Consider the following 25,086-nt stretch of genomic DNA (forward strand, 5'->3'; position numbering starts at 1 on the left):
TTGTGGTTGACATTGATCTCACAACTGATCAACATTACCTGTCTAAAGGAAAACTGATGTTTATAGCAGCAAATTCTATCCCTCCCGGGCTAGCAAGATAGGTGCAATTAGATTGGCGAACAGACTACAACAGGAGAGAAAAGACTATACGTTCTAGTTAGGCAAATAACTGAAACAGGAAGATTAAGCCATTGGCCTGATGGGAGAATGGTTGCTCAAAACACATGCTATCAGCTCGTCTTGTGTACAATTCAAATTGGCTTAGAGACAACAAAGACAGAGGGAGGCTAAGTAAATTCTGGATCACTAGCCCAGTTTTCAGAATAGGTTACAATAAATTTTATGTAATTGCCAGTACATAAGGCAAGAGATGACTGCGTTGAAGGCTTAGTATAAGGGTTAGAACAACACTCAATTGCAAAATCGAACGTGCATCAATAAATGCACATGATATACTAGATCTAAAGGTTCACACAGCCACAGGGACCAATCTGCGCATTTTCAATACATGTATTCGAAGTGTTGCTAGAAATCTTGAATCAGAAACACCATCACAGTTGAACCACATATAGAGCTGGACACAGAAAAGGGTCTTTTGATTGTATGAGGGGACTTTAATATTATATACAAGCCGCTGAATAACTCAGAGTATGGGATCACAGAGGATAAAGATGCAAAGTGGGGAATTCTGAAGTTAGATCTACAAACCATTAAAAGATGGCCAGCCTTGTTAGAAATGGGGGTCTCTAGTTGGCAGAGGTAGGAACCTTTGTCCAAGTAGGGACCCTTCTTCCTAGTCAGGGTAAGGGGGATACACTTCTAAAATAACCCCTGCTCACACGTTTGGTAGCTTGGCATGAGCATACAGGCTTATCTCAGAGGCAGTGTGTAAAGCATTTGTGCATGCATACAGTAACACAGTGAAAACACTACAAATGGACACCACACCAGTTTAGAAAAATAAGCAAAACGTTATCTAAACCAACAAGACCAAAAACAACAAAAATCCAACATACAATACTGTAAAAATAGTGAAAACACAGTTCTTCCGACTCAGTAGCTCCTTGGGGTGGGCTACCGCGATACTGAACACGGCAGAGTCTAACAATGCCAATTGACCGCTTCGATATGGGTTAGCTAAAGCGTCAACAGACTCAAAGACAGTACCTTTCTTGTTGAGGCCGACACGATGGTACGAGCATGTCAGGGGCAACAGTTGCGTTGCTATGTGAGATGGAAGCATTGCAGCATGTGCTTGATGCGGTGCTGGCAGGTCACAATGTGGCGACGGAGCCGGTTGATGGTTGAGCCAGGCAGCGATGGGGTCGGTGATGTCTGTGCAGCATCTAGCGAAGCGGTGCGGACTACGGTACCCACAGGACGCGGTGCAAACAACAGCTCGTTGACGGAGTTGATGAGACCAGGGTTGCATTGCGAAGCAAGGCTGGCTCTCTGCAGTGCCTTCAGGACACGGAGTCTGTGACCAACTCAGTGACGGAGTTGCTTGCCCTTTTCTGTGAATACTGGAACCAAGACGGTGCCCAGGAGGATGCTGAGGTCTTTGATGTTCCTGAGACCTCTTGAACAGGGGGCATGCTCCACTTCAAGCCCTTGGAGATACTCTCTTAAGCAAGATACACATGCAGTTCCTCTCCTTGGCAGAAACAGCCACTGCAGTTCAACCCCAGACAGCACACAGCAATGGAGCAGTACTCCTCCTCCAGTTTCTCCAGATCTTCTCCTTGGCAGAGGCTCCCCTTGAAGTCCAAAAGTGATCTAAAGTTCTGGGGTCTGGGTTCCAATATTTATACAGCAAAATCCTTTGTTCTCTGGTGGCAGAGAAGCCTTGTGCTCAGTCAAAACCAGTTCTGTCCTCTCTCGTGCAGCTTCCTGGCAGGGGGTGGAGGCAGTATTATGTAAGGCAGACCAGGCCAATTCAGGTGAAAATAAATCTCCTCCCCCTTCTCTAAATGCAGCCCAGGTTTATTCAGCTCAGCCCTGACTTGTCCAGACTCTCTGGAGCCACTGCACATCCCCAGCCCCTGTCACTCCAAAGTCATACAGACAATACACATCCTGGCAGAGGCACACTGGATGGCTCAGAAAATAACTACATTCTAAAAGTGATATTTTCAAACACAGAATGTAAAAATAACCCTCACTAAAAGATGTATTGTAACATTTTCAGTTCAGGCATACTAAACTTTATTTTCCTACCTTGTTCCCAGGGGTAGTTATGTTTATAAGGTGTTATAAGCAAACTCCCCATTCTATCCTATGAGAACAGGTAGCCTTGCAATAGTGAACAATGAAATTGGCAGTATTTCACTATCAGGACATGCTACACACACCAGGGCATGTCCTACCTTTCATACACTGCACCCTGCCCACAGGGGTACCTTGGGCCTACCTTAGGGGTGACTAACATGCAGGAAATGGGAAGGAGAGGGCCTGGCAAGTGGGTGCACTTGCCAGGTCGACATGGCATTAACAGACTGCATAAACAACAGTTGGTGGACAGAATGCAGAACAATGTCATACATTCACCCCAGTAAAGAGATATGGGTCTAAATCCATTGTTTGTTTGCTCACCATGCTATTCCAGTTTGAACCCAGCTAAATGCAAATCAGTCTTGACCCTGTGCCTCATGGGAACAGTCCAGCCCGAACTGCCAAGCCAGGTCCTCTCTGGACTGAAAACAAGCATCCTAGGACCGGTTTCAGGGTTTCACCCCTCTTCAGCCAGGATAGCTTCATTCCAGTGGTATGGAGAGCACGGGACCCACGTCTGGGCATACCCGTCCCACTCGGGGTGACAAATGCAAAAACAATAGTTGATGGACAGAATGCAGAACAATGTCATACATTCACCCCAGTACACAGATATGGGCCTAAATCCATTGTTTTTTTGCTCACCATGCCATTCCAGTTTGAAGCCAGCCATATGCAAATCAGTCTTGACCCTGTGCCTCATGAGAACAGTCCAGCCCGAACTGCCAAGCCAGGTCCTCCCTGGACTGGAAACAAGCATCCTAGGACCGGTTTCGGGCTTTCACCCCTCTTCAGCCCGGATAGCTTGATTCCAGTGCCATGGAGAGCACAGGACCAACATCTGGGCATACTCTTCCCACTCGGGGTGACAAATGCAAAAACAACAGTTGATGGACAGAATGCAGAACAATGTCATACATTCACCCCAGTACAGAGATCTGGGCCTAATCCTATTGTTTGTTTGCTCACCATGCCATTCCAGTTTGAACACAGCCATATGCAAATCAGTCTTGACCCTGTGCCTCATGGGAACAGTCCAGCCCGAACTGCCAAGCCAGGTCCTCCCTGGACTGGAAACAAGTATCCTAGGACCAGTTTCGGGGTTTCAGCCCTCTTCAGCCAGGATAGCTTGATTCCAGTGGCATGGAGAGCAAGCAACTCATGTCTGGGCATACCTGTCCCACTCGGGGTGACAAATGCAAAAACAACAGTTGATGGGCAGAATGCAGAAAAATGTCATACATTCACCCCAGTATAGAGATCTGCACACAGGCTCTGCAATGACAGGCCTAAGTTACATTTACAAGCTTCTTTTGTGGGTGGCACAATTAGTGCTGCCGACCACTAGCAGTATTTGATTTACAGGCCCTGGGCACACAATGCACTCTACTAGGGACTGACTTGTAAATGAAATATGCCAATCATGGAATCACCAATCCATAACAATAATTCACCAATTAAGCACCTGCACTTTGGCACTTAACAGCAGTGGCAAAGTGCCCAAAGTATCTAGACCAGCAAAACAAAGTCCAACACACAGCAAAAACACAGGAGGCAAAGGCAAAAAATACAGGGGAAACCCAAACCAATGATGCTAGGTCTGACACTTGTCAGTTCAACCCATGGCAAGGACCATCAATTTGAGTCTTAGAACGTGCAATGGCTGGTCCCCCTTGGGTTCAGAGGGTATACACACTTTTAACAGTTCAATCCAGAGAAGCAGAATTGAATATATAATGCTAGATCTGCAATTCTGGACACATACTATGGAAAAAGTGATATTAAAACAGGAGGAAGATAGTGGCCATAAATCACTTCACTTCAAAATGCAAATCTATTAGCACATATACCAAGCAAATTGTATCACTTGAGAAAATTAGCTTTTCTTAAAAAAAGAACGCATGTTAAATGGTCCTATAAAACAGATGCGCTAGCCTGACTTAACAGGGACCCTGCCCATACTGTATTTGTCCATAAGAAACTTTACAACTCTCAAAGAAAAATGTTCCATAGAAATGCAAAGAAATTATTAAACCAGGCTGTTCATTCAAGCTGGTATGAAAAGCAGTTCAACGATACAAAGGCACCCCCTATTAACAGCACTAAAGACTAAGGGTAGGATTAGCTGAGTACACAATTGCTTGACGCTTTTTTTGAGATAACTTAGTCTGTCCAGTTCCCAAACAATTTTATGTCAAATTTAGATGCGAGATTCCGACGACGACTAGACATTGCAGTAGATAAGAACTCCTGTGTAAGTGACAAATGCCCAGCATGCAAATTTGAGATAGAAACTGAACCCCATTTGCTTTTTTATGTAAAGCTTATGATCGTTCGCTTAGAAAATGAATCTTGGTCATCTGCACTATGTAGAGGCTCTAAGACTTTCAAGGTCAGAAACCAGTCAAGTAATTGTTTATAGTGTTACAACATTTCTATTATGTACCAGGATGTTAAGAAAGTATTTTGCCACAGCTCTCAAAAATGTGGGTGCTGAGATGATAACTGGATTTTTAATAAGACACCTTTTATATATGATTTTATTTCTGTTTTTACACATGCTTATGAACTGTAAATGAATTGTTATTTTTGAGATGCGGTGCAATGTAATGGCTTATGTGGGTCAGTGGTGGGTGTTCGTGGTGTAGGAGCTTTATATAGGTTGCTATGCTGTGGTAATGATAACAGTGGGTGTTGAGGGGGTGATGTACAGTATTGGGATGGAGTTTCAGTGATGATGGAGATGATGTATTTGGAAAAATTTCCTTGCTGTGGTGTTTGTGGCACAGTACTGGGGGCTGAAACATAGTGCTAGGGGATGATACTGAAGCTATAGTGCTTTCTGGTGCATTTCTTCAGGGGTGCTGAACAATGTTCAAGGTTGAGTTGTGGAGCTGCGGGAAGTGATATGATACTGGGAGTTATAATCTAATGCTGGATAGTAGCATTGCTGTGCTACAGGGGAGTGCTATTGTGTGTAGTGGTGCTGTCGTTCTGAATATAGTGGAGCTATCCTGGAGTTGTTACTAAGCCTGTGATTTGTGGGTGCCTTACATTTTACGTGATAGGACTGTGCTTGGTAATGGTGCACTATTAGTGGTGCAGCAATGCTCGTTGTGGTGATATATTAATGGAGATTGTGCTACAGGAGAGATGATGGTGAAGCTTTTCTGTTGATTTTTTGGGTGAGACCTTGACCACTAGGCCAAGGCCAGCACTCTACCCAGCAGCTCCACCTAACTGCCGCCAGGACTGAGTCCATCACCGTGCTGGGTTCTATCCAGCTACCCGGCACTGTGCGTCAGAGTCTGCCAGGCTGCCTCTGTCTCCTGGCATCCCCCCCTGCCTCCCCATCGGTTGGTAACTGTTTTTATTTTGAATTGATTGTACTTTGCTTGTACTTCATTGTATTGTAGGCTTGACTGCTGCATTACGTTTCCCCTTCTGTTGCCTGCTCCCCTCATTGTTTTGTTTTTTCACCCATTTCATCCAGCTGCTGCCCCTGCGGCCCAGCCCCTGACCCATCCACACCCAACTCCCTGCCTCTGCTCCCGCCCCCCTCCCCTTCATATGGCGACCGCTGCGGGGGAGCGCGCGTGAGACCTTGACCTCCGGGCTAAGGCTAGCACTCTCCCCAGCAGCTCCGGCTCACCGCGCCAGGACTGAGTCCATCCCCATGCAAAGTTCGATCCAGCTACCCGGCACTGCGCGTTAGAGTCCGCCCGGCTGCCTCTGCCTCCTGGCGTCCCCCACAACCTCCCCATCTGTTGGTGACTGTTTTGATTTTGCGTTGATTGTACTTCGTTGTATTGTAGGCTCGATTGCTGTCTTATGTTTCCCCTTCTGTTGCCTGCTCCCCTCATTGTTTTGTTTTCTGCCCGTTTCCTGCCGCTGCTGCCCCTGCGGCCCTGCCCCCTGACCCAGCCGCTCCCACCTCCCTGCCTCTGCTCCCGCCCCCCTCCCCTTCATATGGCAACTGCTGCGCGGTCACACAGCAGACACGTGCAGCAGGCGCGGCGCTGGCACGCCTAAGGCGTGCCAAAGGCAAGCCCGTCTGCACCCGTCCGTGCCTGGACCGCACCCAGAACCAGTCCCCCTGGAGCCCGCGAGCACCACGGCGCCAGAGGCTGCTACGACACCAACACCCTCCACACGCTCAGCACCGGCAGAGCCTCCACCTGCTTCCAGGCCACCCCGAAGATCACCCACAGAGCCTTCACCTGCCGAAGCTGCAACTACACCTGCCAGCACACATGGCACGTCCCACTCACCACACCGAAGCAGACCAAAACCACCTAAGATGCATACTGCTCAACACCCACTCCGTCCACAGGCACGCCGTCAAACTCTGGGACCTACTCAACTCATTCTCCCCTGACATCACCTTCCTGACGGAGACCTGGATAAACTCCTCATCGGCCCCCGACGTCACCATAGCCATCCCGGACGGCTTCAAGATCACCTGCAGGGACCGCACCAACAGGCCGGGAGGAGGAATCGCCATCGTCCACAGAAATACCCTCAGAATCTTGACCAATACCGAAGACACCCTCAGCACCGCCGAACACCTGCACTTCCAGATCCACATCAACCCCAAGACTACCCTCAGAGGAACACTCGTGTACAGACCCCCATAACCCGTCCACAGTTCATCGACTACCTCACAGACGCCGTCACCGCGAACGCCCTGGCCTTCCCCGACTACATCCTCCTTGGAGACCTGAACTTCCACCTCAAGAACACCAACGACAGCAACTCCACCACCCTGCTCGACAACTTCGCCAACCTCGGCCTCAAACAGCTCATCATGACACCCACCCACTCTGCCGGACACACGCTCGACCCAATTTTCTCCGCCAGCAGCCACGTCTCTGTCAGCCACACCACAGAACTCCACTGGACCAACCACCGCTGCATCCACTTCTCTTTCAAGAAAGCCACTGCACACAACCACCAGCAAAGAATCCACCACTGCAGCTGGAACAAGGTCACCGAAGACCAGCTGAACACCGCCCTCGCCTGAGACCCTCCGACCGACCCCACCAACACCGACACAGCCGCCTGCAACCTCAAGCAATGGATTGACGACTGCGCCAACACACTCGCCCCCATCAAGAAACCCACCAACAGGTGCACCGACAGAAGAGCCGTCTGGTTCACCGCCGACCTTCAGACATCCAAACAGACCCGCCGGAGACTAGAGAAGAAATGGTGCCACGAGCAGACCCCGGACAACCATGCAGCCCTCAAGAACGCCAACCACAGACACCACCAACTCATCCGGTCGCCCAAAAGGACCTCCTTCAAGGAACGTATAGATAACAATGCACACGATAGCAAAGAGCTCTTCAAAATCGTGAAGGAACTCGCCAACCCCAGCCAATGACATCTTGCCATCACAAGACCTCTGCGACTCTCTAGATACCGTCTTCCACCGAAAGATCGCAGACATCTACGAAAGCTTCAACACCCAGACCTCTCCGACAACCGCCGTCACCCCAGACTCACCACCCCCCAGTCACACCGGCCGCCTGATGTCCTGGAACCATGTCAGTGACAAAGACACCATCAAGACCATGAACACCATCCACTCCGGCTCACCATCGGACCCCTGCCCCCACCACATCTTCAACAAAGCAAGCTCCATCATCACACCACAACTCCGCAAGATATTCAACAACTCATTCGAGACCACCACCTTACCGGAGAGCTGGACACACGCAGAGATCAACGCCCTGCTCAAGAAACCCAGGCCGACCCAAAGGACCTCAAGAACTTCCGGTCCATCTCCCTGCTCCCGTTCCTGGCAAAAGTCATCTAAAAGATCGTCAACAGACAACTGACCCAATTCCTCGAAGAAAACAACTCCCTGGACTCGTCCCAATCCAGATTTTGCGCCAACCACAGCACCAAAACCGCCCTCATCGCCACCACCGACGACATCAGGGCTCTGCTGGACAACTAAGAAACCGTGGCCCTCATCCTCCTGGACCTCTCGGCTGCCTTCGACACCGTCTGCCACCACACCCTTCGCACATGCCTCTACAACGCAGGGATCCGTGACAAAGCCCTGGACTGGATCACCTCCTTCCTCACGGCAGAACCCAGAGAGTCCGCCTCCCTCCATTCCGATCCGAAACCACCAAGATCACCTGCGGTGTACCCCAAGGATCATCCCTCAGCCCGACCCTCTTCAATGTCTACATGACACCACTCACCAACATCGTCCGATCACACGACCTCAATATAGTCTCATACGCCGACAACACCCAGCTGATCCTCTCCCTCACCAAAGTCCCCGGCACCGGCAAAATCAACTTCCACGCAGGAATGAAGGCTGTCGCCGAATAGATGACGAGCAGCCACCTGAAACTGAACTCAGAAAAGACGAAGGTCCTCCTCCTGGGCTTCACTCCTTCCACCTGGGACGACTCCTGGTGGCCAGCCTCACCGGGAGATGCACCGACAGTGCCTGACACCCACCAACCACGCACGCAACCTAGGGTTCATCCTGGACTCCTCGCTTTCAATGACCCAACAAGTCAATGCCGTCTCCTCCTCTTGTTTCAACACCCGCCGTATGCTTCGTAAGATCTACAGATGGATCCCCACCAAAACCAGAAGGACGGTCACCCAGGCCCTCGTCACCAGCAGGCTGTACTACGGCAATGCCCTCTATGCAGGAACCACAACCAAACTCCAGAAGAGACTCCAACGCGTACAGAACACCTCCACATGCCTAATCCTCGACATCCCCAGCCACAGCCACATCACTGCCCACCTGAAGGACCTACACTGGCTTCCCGTCAACAAGAGGGTCACCTTCAAGCTCCTCACCCACGCTCAGAAGGCACTCCATGACACCGGACCAGCATACCTCAACAAGCGACTCACCTTCTACACCCCCAACTGCCAGCTCCGCTCCGATTACCTCACCCTCGCCACCGTCCCACGCATCAACCGAACAAACACCGGTGGCAGATCCTTCTCCCACCTCTCCGCCAAGACTTGGAACACCCTCCCCATCTACCTGCGTCAGACCCAGGACCTGCTGACCTTCCGGAGCCTCCTCAAGACCTGGCTGTTTGATCAGTAGCTGCTCCACCCCCCCCAGTGCCTTGAGACCCTCACGGTTGAGTAGCACGCTTTACAAATGTATGATTGATTGACTGATTTTTTGCAGTGCTTGAAAGTGATAATGAAGCACTGATGAGTTGTGCTGCAGCACTGCATCATACGTTTATTATGAAGAATGGTGGTGAAATGTTGAGGTTTGATGCTGGTGGGCTTGAAATACTCAACCCCCATCCATAAAGGACAAACTCACAAGGTCTCTGAACATGTCCTTCAGAGGGTGCCCTCCAAAAGGTCTTAGCTCTTCGAACATAACAGGAATATAATAAAACATCTGAACTATTCAATACTTTTGTCTTTAGTGCTTTAACAACATGTTCATGATGATAGGGGGCACATACTCCACTGAAACTTTGCATTAAAATATCAGTCAGGGGGTCGTGGCCTGACCAAGCACCAAGATGGTGGCTTGATCTCGGAGCTCCGGGGTGGCCTCACCCGAATAACTGCCTGGCTCTATTCCAGTGAGGCAATCTGCCCCATTGATGGCAGCCGAGAGTCGCTGAGACCGAGCGGCATGTGTGGAGACCTGCGAGAGGACTGAAGACGGCATTGTCGACGGTGGGGAGCCCCACGATGGCGGCAGCCTGACGTCACCTCTGGAAAGCCCCACAACGAAAAGGGTTGCAGGCGAGCCTGGGGGTGGGGCTGCAGCCACGCGGTGTGGCTTTCACTTCAATTAAGACTGGGGCTTCCAGGTCCTGTGTGATGTGGAGACAGACCTCTTCATCCTGACCCCATGCTTAGCTGCACTATGGTGAGTCGCTCGCTCGGCCCTTGGGAGGCCAGCATCTCCCGGTGATGAGCGCAGCGGCGATGCCAGCACTGGCCTTCAACCCTCACACAATGGAGGGCCCCAGCAAAGACATTTCCATTGCAGCCCATACAGAGGGCTCATAATGGCATGGGACCACATTACTCTAATGCATACCATAGATTTACTGGCCTGAGCACCTTTCTTACTGCTTTCAACAGAGGGAGTGACTGAATCTGAGCATGTAGCGCTCCTGCATAGCTTTCAACATCGACCTGGCCTAATAACAGCACAACCCAGCTGCAGTGGTCTCAATATAGCAGTCCAGTACCAACAATCCCGCCTCTCTGGCCAGAGACAGAGGGGCAATATCCACTCTATACCCCCAGAGGCTTGCATCATAGTCCTTCCACGATCCCGCTCATCAACCCCTGAATCTTTATGAGCTGCCTGCGATTCACGTATTGGGTGGCCATTACCAAACCTCTCCAGCCTGATTATGGGTCAGGGGGAGCCCAAGCAGCAGCAGCTACAACTCGAAATTGACCAAAAGTCCTAGGTGGGAAGACAGCAACCCCACATAGCATGGTGATCCACAGGGCCCCACTGACCCACCAGACGCTGAACGGTCCCCCGTAGAGGAAGAGTTGGCCATAATGACGCGGCTACATGCTGGTTTCATGGCCATCGACACGCGTTTTGACAACCTGGCGGCTTGCCTTGACACCATGCATGGCCGCCTAGAACAACATGTTGCCCGTATTGAATTCACCAAAAAGTGAATTTTTAACACTGCGTTGAACGCCTCTTCAAAATGACGGCATCTAAAGCAAAGGACCTTGAGGCAAGGTTGCGCCATAATAAGCTGCGAATAGCTGGGGTGGTGAATCCACCAACACAGGCCCCATGGAGGAGTAGGTGGATCGACTGCTTGCAGACCCCTTTGGAAAAGACACCTTCTCTGGGACATTTGCGGTCGATCGGGCACATTGATCATTCGCCCCCAGATCCGCCTCCGGTGTTCCTCTACAGCTGATAATAGCGCAACTTCTTAATTAGTGTGACCGGAATGTGGCGCTCCGCAAGGCCAGGGATATTGATGATTTACAGTGTCAAGGGATGTCATTGTCACTCTATACCAACTTTGCACCAATTGTGCAGGAAGCTCGGCGCAAATTTCAAGACATTAAACGAGTTCTAAGAGGAGTTAATATTTGCTATGCCATGCTGTACCAGGTGCGTCACTGTGCTCAAGTCAACGGTAAAGCCAATTTTTTTTTACACCCCCTTGGACACTACTGACTTTTGGAAGCAGCATAATTTGCCCGCCGAAAATAATCTTTTTCTCCCCGCTTCTGATTAATGTATAAGTGATGGACCAGTGAACTACACACCTATATTTGAGTCTCTATTATGTCTACACTCCTCGATACCATGACAAATGGATGGGATGGAATATCCCTTATCAGTGTAACTTTGTTTTCTACTTTTCTCAATTGCAGTTACGTATAATCGGTGTACTGTTTATGTTACTCTAAGTGGCCCACTACAGGCATTGCCTCCCCCCAGGAGATCTCCTACTTTGCTGATTGTGGGGTATGGGGATTCACCGGATACAGGTTGGGTGGTTATCTGATGTGGGGGGGGAGGGGAGAGTTTTTTTCTATGTTTGATTGGAATATGCAGGATATTACACTACACAAAAGCTGGCTACCTAGTACTGTACATAGACACTTTCATATGTTTGATAATACAACTCCTGTAACAGGGTACAATGGAGGGACAGGGCGGTGGACCTGCGATGCATGACATGGAATGTGAGAGGTCCATCAAATCCTCAGAAGGGGAGACAAGTCTTGGCCTATCTTACCCCGCACAAAACACATATAGCTCTACTGCATGAAACTCACTATGCACTGCTCTCTGACAATCGTTTTGCAGCTAACTGGGGCACCAATAGATGTTTTTCCAGTTATAGCACTTACTCCTCAAGTGTATGCATCCTGATTCACAAAACACTACCATTCACAACCCACAAAGTAATTAAAGACCATGAAGGAAGATGCATATTAGTGGCGGGAAGCCTGAGTGTGAAGCAAATACTCACAGTCAATATATACGCCCCTAATGTAGATACGCCGTTTTTTTTTTGCTAGTCTATCCTCTCACATTTCTGGCATTCCCATCATCTCTTTCATATTAGTGGGTCATTTCAACCTGACCTTTCAGACTTCTTCCAACACTACAGGCTCTGGCCACATTAACAAACCGCACTCCACGGAGGCGCTTAAACGATTACTGTGGCACCACCTGCTGGCTGACGCCTGGCGGTACCAACACCGGGCTGACACAGGGTTCTCCTTCTACTCAGCAACACACGATACATGGTCCCATATAGACCACTGGTATTTAACTCCAGACCTCCTGATAAATGCACAGGTGACAGACTATTTATCCTGCATGCTGTCAGACCACTCACCAGTGACATTAACATTAACTTTGCCTCATATTGCATGGCCATACAGGTCATGGCGATTCCGATCAGACGCTCTGCTCGATGCGTTGTTCAAAAGCGAGGTACGAGAGGCAATTGTAGAATATTTCCAGATTAACATGAGTTCAGTGTTTCAGCATGCTACTCTTAGGGAAGCATTCAAAGTGTACATCCAAGGCATCTGTATGACTAAGTAAGCAGGAATTCTGAGTACTATACGTTGGGACCTTGACATCACTGAGAGGGTGCTACGGGATTTTGATGCTTGGGCAGTCTTGGGTGGCTTGCCACCTCCGTTGCATCAGTGCGTGAAACTCCTGGAAGAATTCCAGGAACTTGCCACTTGTGAGGCTGCCTATTTGGGAAAATACATATGTGCCCTGGTATACGGGGAAGGGGAGACACCAGGACAGACACTGGCTAGACTACTCAACCCTGGGCGGCAAGCCGTATATATCACTCAACTTCAATTAGATGACGGTACCCAAGTCACTCAAAGTGAAGACATACTCACCACCTTCTTATCTCACTACACCTGCCTCTATACAACATGCACTCCAGAAATCGATAATACCGTTTCTGATTACTTGGCAAAAATAGCAATAGTATGTATTGAGGGGAGTCACCAGCAATTTCTAGTCTCACCCATCTGCGCAGATGAGATATCTCAAGCCATAGACAACCTAAATGGTTCTCGTGCCCCGGATATAGTCGGATTTACGGGTATAATTTACAAGACTTATAAAACCCTACTAGTCCCTCACCTTCTGAAAGTTTATGCTGAGGCACTGGATGCAGGAACACTTCCCCCCACTATGCGTGAAGCTATTGTATCTTTGATACGCAAACCGGGCAAACTGCCTCATAGGAGTGCCTCCTATAGGCCCCTATCTCTGTTAAATCAAGATTATAAGATATTGGCTAAAGTACTTGCGACAAGCATATCGCTTCTAATCTATCAGATTATTTCCCCACTTGAGACAGGATTTGTCCCCAACAGATTGACCTCAATTAATCTGCCGCACAATATTAGCAGATTGACCCAGATCTTCTGGCCGCAGCGATATTGCTGGATGCTGAAAAGGCATTTGACTCTCTGGAGTGGCCTTTTTTATATGCAGCACTTAATAAACTGAGCCTCTCTAACAATCTCACTGCTTTGATCCAGCTTCTTTACACCAACCCGTGGCGCGGCTTCTCATTAATTGAGAACTTACAAGGCAATTTCCCCTATCACAGGGTACGAAACGGGGTGCTGCCTCTCACCCCTTCTATTTATAATTGCTATGGACCCACTGGTGAGGCACCTGCTGGAGCACCACCTCCAGCAGGGACTTAAATTGAACGGTGGCTTCTCCTGACCTCTTTATACACGGATGACATTCTTTTAGTAGTACACAAGCCTGTCACTAACCTCTCTCCAATCATACAGGAAGTGGTCCGCTTTGGAGTTTTCTCTGGGCTTGTCATTAAGTGGACCAAATCAGAGGTCTTTCCCGTTAACTGATGCTGTTTTGCCCTTCATGCTTGACTACCCACTACGTTGGTGCGATGAACCCCCTAGATACCTCGGTATCCTATTACAATGCACATCCTCTGAAGTCATCCGCATCAACTATGGCCCCGCCATGGACTGTTTATCGGCACAAATCGACCTCTGGATAATGCTTCCCTTGTTGAGTGCCAGTAGGATAGCTATTATCAAGATAGTTGTTTTACCACGGTTTCTTATTCCCATTCCACTTGCAACTCAATTTTTTGCTACACTCAGGAGCTTGCTGACTCGACTAGTGGGGTGGGTGGGCAGATGCTCATAATGCCTGTCACACGAGGTGGTTTTGGGGTGCCGGATTTCTACTGATATTATCTGATAGTGCGGACACACTATGCCTAGTTTTGGTACCACCCAGTACTGTAGTCGTACTGTCTACAAGTCTGTCGATGCTTTAGCTGACCCGTACCGATATGGTTGGCTAAAATTATTCGACTCTGTCATGTTCAGTATCACGGTAGCCTCGAAGGAAGCTTCTGAGTCAGAGAAACTGTGTTTTCATGTTATTCCTGCAATTTAAAGGTTATTTTGCACAGTAACTATTTTTTACAGTATTGTATTGTAGATTTTTATTGTTTTTGGTCTTATTTGGTTTAGATAAAGTTTTGCTTATTTTTCTAAACTGGTGTGGTGTCCATTTGTAGTGTTTTCACTGTGTTACTGTATACATGCACACATGCTTTATACGCTGCCTCTGAGATAAGCCTGTCTGCTCGTGCCAAGATTCCAAGGTGGTGAGTAGGGGTTATTTTAGAAGTGTATCCCCCATAACCTGACTAGGAAGAAGGGTCCCCGCTTGAACAAAGATGCAAACCATTGGCAACAGGAAACCCCCATTTCTAAAAATACTGGATGTAGAAATTTTGCTCTAGGAACTGTAAAGAAGCTGCAAAAGAACATTAAGTGCAGAGGGGATTGTATGCGGTATTGTCACACATGAAGCAGAACAAAGATGAAAGCCAGCCATCTTCATGGGGAAAGGTAACAGAAAGTGTGCAGTGCACAGCCTCAAACCTGTCAGGTAGAATCTATATTCCTCAATTGGGATCCATGCTAAATAGGGTTCAACCCCCTCTTGTGTTGTAATCTCCATATATTAGTGAACAGCGTCCATATTCTATATGGTGTTGAGCTTTTTAAGTTTGTGGTGGGATTGAAAAAGGGAATGGATCAGGGACTTTTTATATGTGGTGATCTCGCTAGTATTGTGAAAGAACTGTGGAACACCCATATCTGAGAAGGATTTCCTAACATATGCTAGCCATGCAATGCTGTCGCTATGATCTAGGTTAATGCATTCAACTAACACACGATGGGAGAACTTGGTAAATGGAGAGCTCCACACTTTAAGTAAGTGTGGAGCAAGTTAAATTGTGTCTACAGTATACTGGGGGCCATCCTCAGTGTGTGTAATTAAAGATGTGGTGCAATTAAGGACTGCCAACAGCCTAGAAAGGAATTTATTTTCAACTGATTGTGGGCAGTCGCAAATCGCATACCCCCAAATTGCCACCCCGTAACTACCCACTGCAATGCATTTAGATTTGTAAAGGCATAAGAGACCTTTCACTGCTTTTTGCCAGTGAAAGACCTCAGAGTGAAACTAAAGATTCATTGTAAAACTAAAGATGGCCACATAGCCGAACTAAAGTTCCATAGCGAAAGTAAAGATGGCTTCAACTGACCGAAGCATTTTATGCCCTATCTGCTTGACAAGTTTTGCACAGTTGAAATGAATATCAATCAGTATGGCCAGGTAATTGAAATTTAGCACCTTCATAATAACTGCCCCTTCCAAACTAATACTGCAGGAGCGAGTGTTTTTAGCTCCAAGTGTCATGACAAGTGATTATTTTGGGTTGACCCTGAGTTTCAGAACATAAACATGTTGAACATATCCAGCATATACTGAAACCCATTTGCTGTGCGCGATAGCAGCACAGTATCATCTGCATATATAAATAAGGGGATAACACGATCCCCTATCATGGGTGAGTCTCTACTCCCTAACTGTAAAGTTATATCCAAAGAATATAAAAAAGAAAATGAAAAAGGGCCAGGATATATTCTCACCTGCCACCCTCATAAACTTTAAAAGTGGGTGTACATTCCCTATCCTGGGCAAAGCATACTTGGGCCATAGTGTCTCAGTGCAGAGTTTTGAGGAGTTCAACCAAATTCGCTTCTACCCGAGCTGGCTCATAAGATTCCATAACTGGCCCCTGTCCACAAGATCAAATACATTAGACAGGTCCCTAAAGGCGAGGTGTAATTAACCTTTCTTGATCTTTATATATTTCGAAGAAATTAGGAGCAGGTTGAGAGTTTGTTCAACTGTGCCCACGCCATGTCACACGCAATATTTGACGTCAGAAGAAAACTGCTATGAAATCTGTTAGTTAGCAAAGGGGCCCAAACAGCTATATTCTGGTGTAAGACCTCAATTGGACCCCATCATGGCCCAGGGCCTTGCCCAGAGAACTCTTTGAAATTACGGACACAACGTCGCTCCAAAATTGCTAGGCGGAAGACCTTCCTTGCACCATTCAGGTGTGAATGCATGTAGCCTATCTCAAGCTAAGCAAGGCCAAGCAAACAGAACCATTTCAAAGGATGGCTGGATGAAGTAACCTCAAGGTCTTTCTACCACAACTCACCAACAGCACCATATACCTTAAATTTCACATCAACTGCAGCTTGACACCACACACAAAACCAAGATTGGTAATATTTCTCTCTGCTCCAATGAGTGAAGCCATTTTCCCTGGCAGATGACTATGGAGTTGTCACAGAAGCAGTTGCCCTCTAGCCCCTCAACAGAAGCATTGCCCTGCTGGTCAGCATTCTAGACACCCCTTGAACCATTAAAAGCATCCTCTCTGTGGCCACATGCCTCACCAAGGTCTCCAGACGTTTCACAAAATGACACCCATGCTCTTAGAAATCCATTGATTACCTCTGCATGTTTGCCTCTTCTTGAGAGCCAGCTGCACATCCATCTAAAATTATGGCCATGATCAAGAATACAAAAAGACTATTTAAAACGTGAAGCTATGGACTTGACAGGTTAGAAACCAAGAAAGCGAGATCAAGTTGTCGGGCCTCCTGTCAGGCCTCCTGAAGTTTTACATTGTTCTGGAACAGCACGTCATCCCAGGGGAAATTTACCAGCCCCCCTTCACCATGTCCTTCAGAAAACAGTTTAAGACCCAGCCATTCAAGCACAATCTTGTCATGGTAATTCTGGATTAGCCGCACTTGTAAACTCATTTCACCCTAACTCTTGAAATAGGCCAGTACTCCTTAGTTACATTTCCCAGCTATTTTGCGCTGTCCTGCTCTGCATGATTCCTCTACCACCTCTTCTCCCATTCCATTTCTTGCCACCCCTATTATTGATATCCACCCTTAATCATATAGCACTCCACTATTTCACACCTCAGTGTGGGTTTTATACGTTTAAATATACATTAATATAGACAAGACAATTAGGACTCTCTGGATGGCATCATATGTTAATTATGAGCACTTTTTAAAATTAAGCATGGGTGCCCTGAAATCCACTTAATCTTAATCCTGATTCTGGTAGGCTCCAAAGCAAAAACAGGTGATTTCTCTTCTGCAAAATACCATGATTTACTGTTGAGTAATATCCTCTACAACAAGGCTTTGTAATGCTCCTCCTTAATATTAAGACAAACAAATGCATTTCTGAGCTTTCATTAAAGCGCTTTTCATATTTTAAAGGAACTAGCAACACCAAGAACTCACATTGACTTTATGTTTAGGATTTGTTTTAACTGTTTAGTAATTTTTGTAAATTTTGTAAAACAAAGTGAATCTGTATTCTTGTAAAATACTTTATTAAGGGAACCATCTATTTCAATGCAGGCATTAAAACATAGTGCCTTTACAACACAGTCAGTACTACGTCAGCGGTGTTTCCATGAGTTCCATTACAACGCAAGTCATAACAAGGACTTGCTATAGGAAATGCAGTGTTTGACTGGTGCTGGATTTTAAGTCCAATACTTTACTGATACAACCACTGGAATTGGAATAGTAATTTTAACACTACCAATGACTTGTGTTGTAATGGAACTCGTGGTAATGACACAGTTGTGGTATTGACTGCATTGTTAAGCCACACATGGTTTTGGGATGTGTGTTAACAGATGCTATTCCTTCATTAAAAATTAAAGTAGTGTCATTAATAAATATAAGTACTTTGAGTTAATAATAATATCTCTTGTTCATTTGCAAATTGTTGTAAAAAAGCAATTAAATATACATTATTGTTAAAAAATTTCAAGTTTATTCTTATTCAGAAAATATATATAGATAACCAATTATCCATAGCCAAGCATGCAGGCATAAAGTAAAACCACAAATTAAATGTACGTGTGATAGGCGTTTGCTAAAGTTCTCCCAATAATACAAAAGTGTGTATCCTAAACGGTAAGAAAACATTCATAGTGGAGAAGAAGCGAAATAAAATGAAAGCCAACCACTTTTTCACTTGTAAGCCCAGTTTATAGGTAGCAAAACAGAAATGTAAGCGCATTTGCTTTAATGACAGTGAGTCAAAGCAATAAAATATTTATGATACGTGTGAAGCATACCAAAATACTATTGGTGGAGAAGTACCATTAAAGTATGATATAGAGGCCATTTAAAGATGGCAGTAGTAACATATGTTGTTCACACTGCTTAGAAATGTGAGAAGTGTTTAATGAAGTGCAATGTACAAGAAATGTTTATTTGTACGGTTCTGTTCAAACAAATGGATGCACATAGAAAAAAATCAGAGGCAAAACGGCTCATATAAAATAATATTAAGTTTATGAAATGCTATAATAGAAACACATGCACTACACTACAGGCATTGTTTAAACATCTAAACATCTAATGAAAACGTTAGGAAAAGTTTTAAGCACATGACCAATTTTTAACATTCGGAATTGTTCAAATAATATAGAAAACAACTGATCACTCTAATGTATATTTTAATAATGTAATATAATTTGGCCAAAACACCTGCATATCAGATGAATAAAACTACATAAAATATTTATTTAGTCACCACCATACGTTATAAATGGTTGCCCAGTTGAGTGTCATAACACAAGACAAAGTCCATTCCACTTTGTTCACATTAAAAATTAATTATCTTCTGCATTGATTGAAATGAAAGCACTTAACAACAAAGGGTGTTAACACTTAAGCATTGATTCTGAGTTGCACCTTACTGGCTATGTGCAATCTCTGCAAACAAAATTATATGTTACAGTCTAGTAACAGCCCACCAGTGCTGTATACTTTTTATTGATTTATTTTTAGTTTTATATAGCGCGAACTTGACTCGAAGGTATCAGAGCTCTTTGAATGAGCACCATTTATGTTACATACAGACACATTTGTCTTTGTTAGGCATGGGGAGATTAAGTAAATTGCCCATAATCAGCGGATGTTGAGCACCCCGGCCGAGACCCAAACCCGGTGCCCCAGCTTCAAGGTCTACCACTCCAGCTGTTAGTCAACATCCTCTAATTATGGGTTTGGGCCTAATTATGAGTTTGCTGGTCCAACGGACCACCAAAACTGCAGTGGAGGCATGGAGACGGTCAGGAACAGCCGCACCAGTGGTCCTACTGCCGTATTACAAGCTCGGCAGTTGTATTGTTTGGTACCTTTGCAACTGCTGTGGCACATCGATCTGGGGCAGCAATATGGTTGGTGCCTGCGCTGCGGCACTGCCAGGCATATTCTGAGTTTCCCCACCACCAGCCTTTTCATGAGGGTGAGCCCACCATGAAAAGGCTGGTGGTTGGGAAACAACGGTGTTGCCCCTATACACTGGGATGTATGCAGTGGGGGCACATAGTGTGCCCCCCCATGTGCATGCATGCCCAGTTCCTGCACAGCATGGACTAAGCAGTCCATGCCATGCTGGACCGTGCTTTCGTGTTCCCATTGCGGTGCCTTTTTCAAAGGCACTGCCATGGGAATGCCAAAGGAACGCCTGCCAGACCAGGAGAATACTCCTAATCTGACGGGCGGTCGTCAGTCAACTTTAGCAGCGTGGGCGTTAAGCAGGACGCTGGTGTGCCACCCAGCTCTCTCACCGCCAAAGTCATAATCAGCCCCTTAATCCGCCCAGAATGGGGAATAACTGTGCATGCCCAGTTTTACTGAGCAGATTTATGCACACTTTACCTGCACCTAGAAAATACAAATTATAGTCAAAATAATATTAATTGCACAAATATTGCCATCCTATACTTCACAAAAAAAATAAAAATATATGGATGACAAAAATATCTGTCAAAAACATCTAGATTTAAAATTTTCAAACACAAATATCGAAACACAAAATATTGTCTACTATTTACCTATAAACACATTTAAAATATAAAAAAACACAGAATATCGACTACCGTAATATCACAAAAAATAATAAAAGGTAGTATTTTAAATTATAAATTCCCTTTTTTTTAAAAAGATAAGATACATGTACACATAATAGTTAATAATAACAGTGCACTAAAAAAGTGATGATACGTTAATACTACAAACAAATATATAACCATAGCTACTCACTATATATATATATATATATATATATATATATATATATATATAGATATATATATATAAATATATTACCTACTGGCGGGCGGGCTAGGAAATCCGCAACATTCTATTCCCAATAACTATGGCGCCGATTGACGAATCTTTGCGAAATTTTCAAAACATTTGGGCAGCTCCGGTCCGCTCCTATCCTGAAAGTCTCGGGATGATTTGTGTAGCGGGGGCTGAGAAAAAAGGGGGTCCCAAAACATGTTTTCCCCATGCAATTTCCCATAGGACCTTTAGCCGCATCTACAGTCCGAACTGCTGAACGGAATTACACCACATTTGGCAAAGAGGTAGTCCTCAGTTCAGACTCGTGACTTTTGCTTAAATGGTGTAAATCTGTTCAGTAGTTCCTGAGAAAATTACAGTTAAAAATACATATATATCTATGGCCGCACTGGATCCGCGCACCCTGAGCGCACCCTCCCGATCACACGCTGAATGCTAATTGGCTGTCAAGTGGTTGTCAACATTCGAAACCAGGAACTGTTGGCAGCCATTTTGTGCATCGGTAGAAGCGAGGCTGAAGAAGTCTGTGGAATAAGTGTGCGAAACGTATAAAGGGAGCAGGGAAGAAATACCCTGACCCTCTAGACCTGCTTAGGGGGTCCCAGAAGGACTCCCAGGGCCCCCCAATTATTATTTATTTTTTTAAACCGCAAAGTGCACACAGGGTGCGCGGATCCTGCCGTAAAAAAAATAAAAATAAAACAGAGCTTTTTTTATAATTAGCCCCCGGGGGGGCCAAATCCCGGGGGCAAAATTATTACATTTAAAGGGGGCCCAGAGGGGCCCCCCAGCCCCAGGGACCGCCACCCACCCGGTGCTACAAAATAAATTGGGAGGGGCTCGAAAGCCCCTCCCAGTATAATTTGTGGGGGGGCTCAATGCCCCCCCCAAGTCCTGGGGACCACCACCCCCAGGGCTTTATGTATTGAGAGAGGGGGGCTGTGTGGCCCCCCTCCTGTAGCCCTCGAGGGCCCTGGGGACCGCCACCCCCCAGGTCCGGATCCTGTAGTGTCCTGGGGTGCCCACCCCCAGGACACTAGTGTTTGCTGTGAGAAGGCCGGAGTCTCCCGCCCTCCCATAGCAAACTTGGTTTGGATTTTGAAAGAGAGAGCAGGGAAACCTGCTCTCTCTTTCGAAATCCAAACCATGTTGCTTTTCCACACGGAGAGCTGCATGTCAGCAGCTCCCCATGTGGAAAAGCAATGCCGGCTCCCGAAGGATGCGGGGAGCTGGCTGGGACCGTGGGGGCGTTGGGGCTCCCCCCACAGTCCTCAACGTTTTTTATAAGCCCCGGGGGATGGGGTCCCCGGGCATAATAAAAATTAGTAATAGGGGCTATTTTTTTTTTACGGTAAAATTAGGAGTCGCGCATCCAGCACGGCTCTCAGCACGACCCCCTGGTGTGCACGCGTTGGATGTGCGACTACTAACCTGTAGGGTGCGCGACTCCAGCACATTTGGTGCATGACTTCTACGCGTCGGATGAACAATTCTAACGTGTTGGGTGCGCGACTCCCCCCAAAAAAGCAAAAAACAATAAAAAAATAATATAAATATATTTAAAAGAATATGAAATAATAAAAAAATATATATATTTATTTTAAAAAATATATTTTTAAAAAATATGTGTAGTGTAATTTTAAAAAAAATATAAAAAAATAAGTAGATTAAAAAAATGTAGTTAAAGAATATAAAAAAATTTAGAACAAGAAATACATTTTAAAAATATCATTTAAAAAACCTTTGAAATTCACTGAAAAAAACCATAGGTTTCAGACATGTTATAGTTAGGAATTAGCATTTAAAAATCCTTAGAAATTCACTGAAAAAACATAGGTTTTAGGGGTGTTATAGCTGGACATTTCACTCATACAAAACCATTGAAATTCCACCGTTATAGTTAGTTCAGCTAACTATAACTCGCGCGACCGCAATCCACTGCTGGTGATGTCACATATTACATCATTCATGACATGGTCAGTGACATCACTGATGACATCTCAAATTACATCACTGATGACATCACTGATTACATCATCCACGTGGCAACCTGAAACACTTCATCACACAGTAGTATAACCTTTAATCATTCAGTATAAAATATAGAGTACCATGTTTAAACCATTGACATACCAATACAAGTTTGTAAAAACCCACTCAGTCATTTGTAGATCTACACACACATCTAAACACTTACCTATACATTTACTCATACATGCTGAGAAAGATCAATAGCACACTATTAAATATACTTAACACCTATATCGACATTATACTCCAGCACACATCCTATTCACTTATGCAAACATCCTACTCACATATGGAAACAATTGATCATACTTACATCTACTCAGCTACACACTTATACAAACAACACTTCATTTTATCATAGTAATAACTCATACTTAGTGTGTTATAAAATCACTATTATAAGTATATAGTTTTCCATACAGTCACTCAAACTATCAATCAGTATCATGTATACTTATTTATATACAACATCTGTCACATACATTGCCTTTTATATTTCTAATTTGTTGGACATCTATCATTGAGAAATATATTTACTCATCAACACACCCATAAAGACATTCACTCACTCTATCAACTGTTTTTACATACAGTCTTAACCTCATATATCTACTTAATCAATTTATTTACACATCCTTAGACAGTTACACACCTTCCATCCAACTACACACACATTCACTCTCTCTTACATATACTCACTTAACTAATAAAAAACTAATAGAGTTTCAAATAGCTAGTAACCAACGTATGCAGTAGTTTGCACAACAAGACACAGAGTGAAACAAATATTCATACAGTTAAATCACTATCCCATATATTTAGTGAGACACTTTAAATTAGTCACTTACACAGTCAATCACATTAGTACTAAATCCTCCATCCAGACACTTCTACATCCACTCAGTCTTCAATGTAGATTCCTATATATAATACTTATTTAAATATCGAACCAAACCACATTCACTGGATGGTGTCATCAGTGATGACATCAGTGATGTCATTTGATATGTCATCAGTGATGTCATCAGTGATGTCACTGACCATGTCATGAATGATTTAATATGTGACATCATCAGCAGTGGATTGCGGGCACGCAAGTTATAGTTAGCTGAACTAACTATAACGGAGGAATGTCAATGGTTTTGTACGAGTGAAATGTCCAGCTAACTATAACACCCCTAAAACCTATGTTTTTTTCAGTGAATATATAGATGAATAAATAAACATATTTATATATATATGAAAAATCAATATTAAAACACACATAAAACAATAAGACAAAATAATGTAACATTTTAAAATATAAATAATACACTAAACAAACAAATACACATACTTAAAAATAAAACATAAATGCTAATTAGTATCACCCCAAAAAGATAAGATACCTGAAAACAAAATACAAACTACACGCAAAGTAGCCAACAAAATGTATTGTGAAATAAACTATCCAAGAAAAAAGAACAGAACACAAAACTTCCCTATTTTTTACAGGAAAAATGTAACAAATATAAGAAAAGGCCCATTGCTAAACTGAACCAAAATGACATCCCACCTTTACTAGTAAGTTCTAGGAAAGTCCCTTATCTGCATAGTTGCCCCTAACATTTTTGTCAGATACCTGATGCAATTTGAATGTGTGTGCTCGGGGTCCATGCCAATCAGGTTGCCAGGGCCTGTGTTCTTTCTCTAAACTGTACCATTGGTTACACAATTGGCACAACTCTGGCCTACCTATAAGTCCCCCATATGGGATACCTATGGTATCAAGGGCATGGTAGCCAGGGAAAGGCCTCTGAGGGCTGCAGCCTGTATTATGTCACCCTCAGGGACCTCTTACCTCAAACATGCACCACTGCCATTTCAGCATGCAGGTTTTGGTGTAGCTAAAAGTGAAGAGGTGACATGGCACACATCCCTGTGTTTCATGCCTTCCCAACACTGCATGAGGCCTAGGTAAGTCACCCTTAAGATAGGGTGCACTATATCTCATGTGAGGGCTTATTGGCATGTGCTGACAGGTCTCTATCATATCTAAGGCCATTCTTAGATATTATAAGTGCTCAGTAAAACCATCCTGATTTATATGGTGTGGAAACTGGTCATTATGAGTTGCCTAGCACCATAATGGCTATGCTTGGTATCAAACATCTCAGAATATTAAACCTGCACTTATCCCAGAGTCAGATTTATTATTCCCTGCAC

This window comes from Triturus cristatus, chromosome 4_2 (assembly GCF_964204655.1).
Source record: "Triturus cristatus chromosome 4_2, aTriCri1.1, whole genome shotgun sequence".
NCBI lineage: Eukaryota > Metazoa > Chordata > Amphibia > Caudata > Salamandridae > Triturus > Triturus cristatus.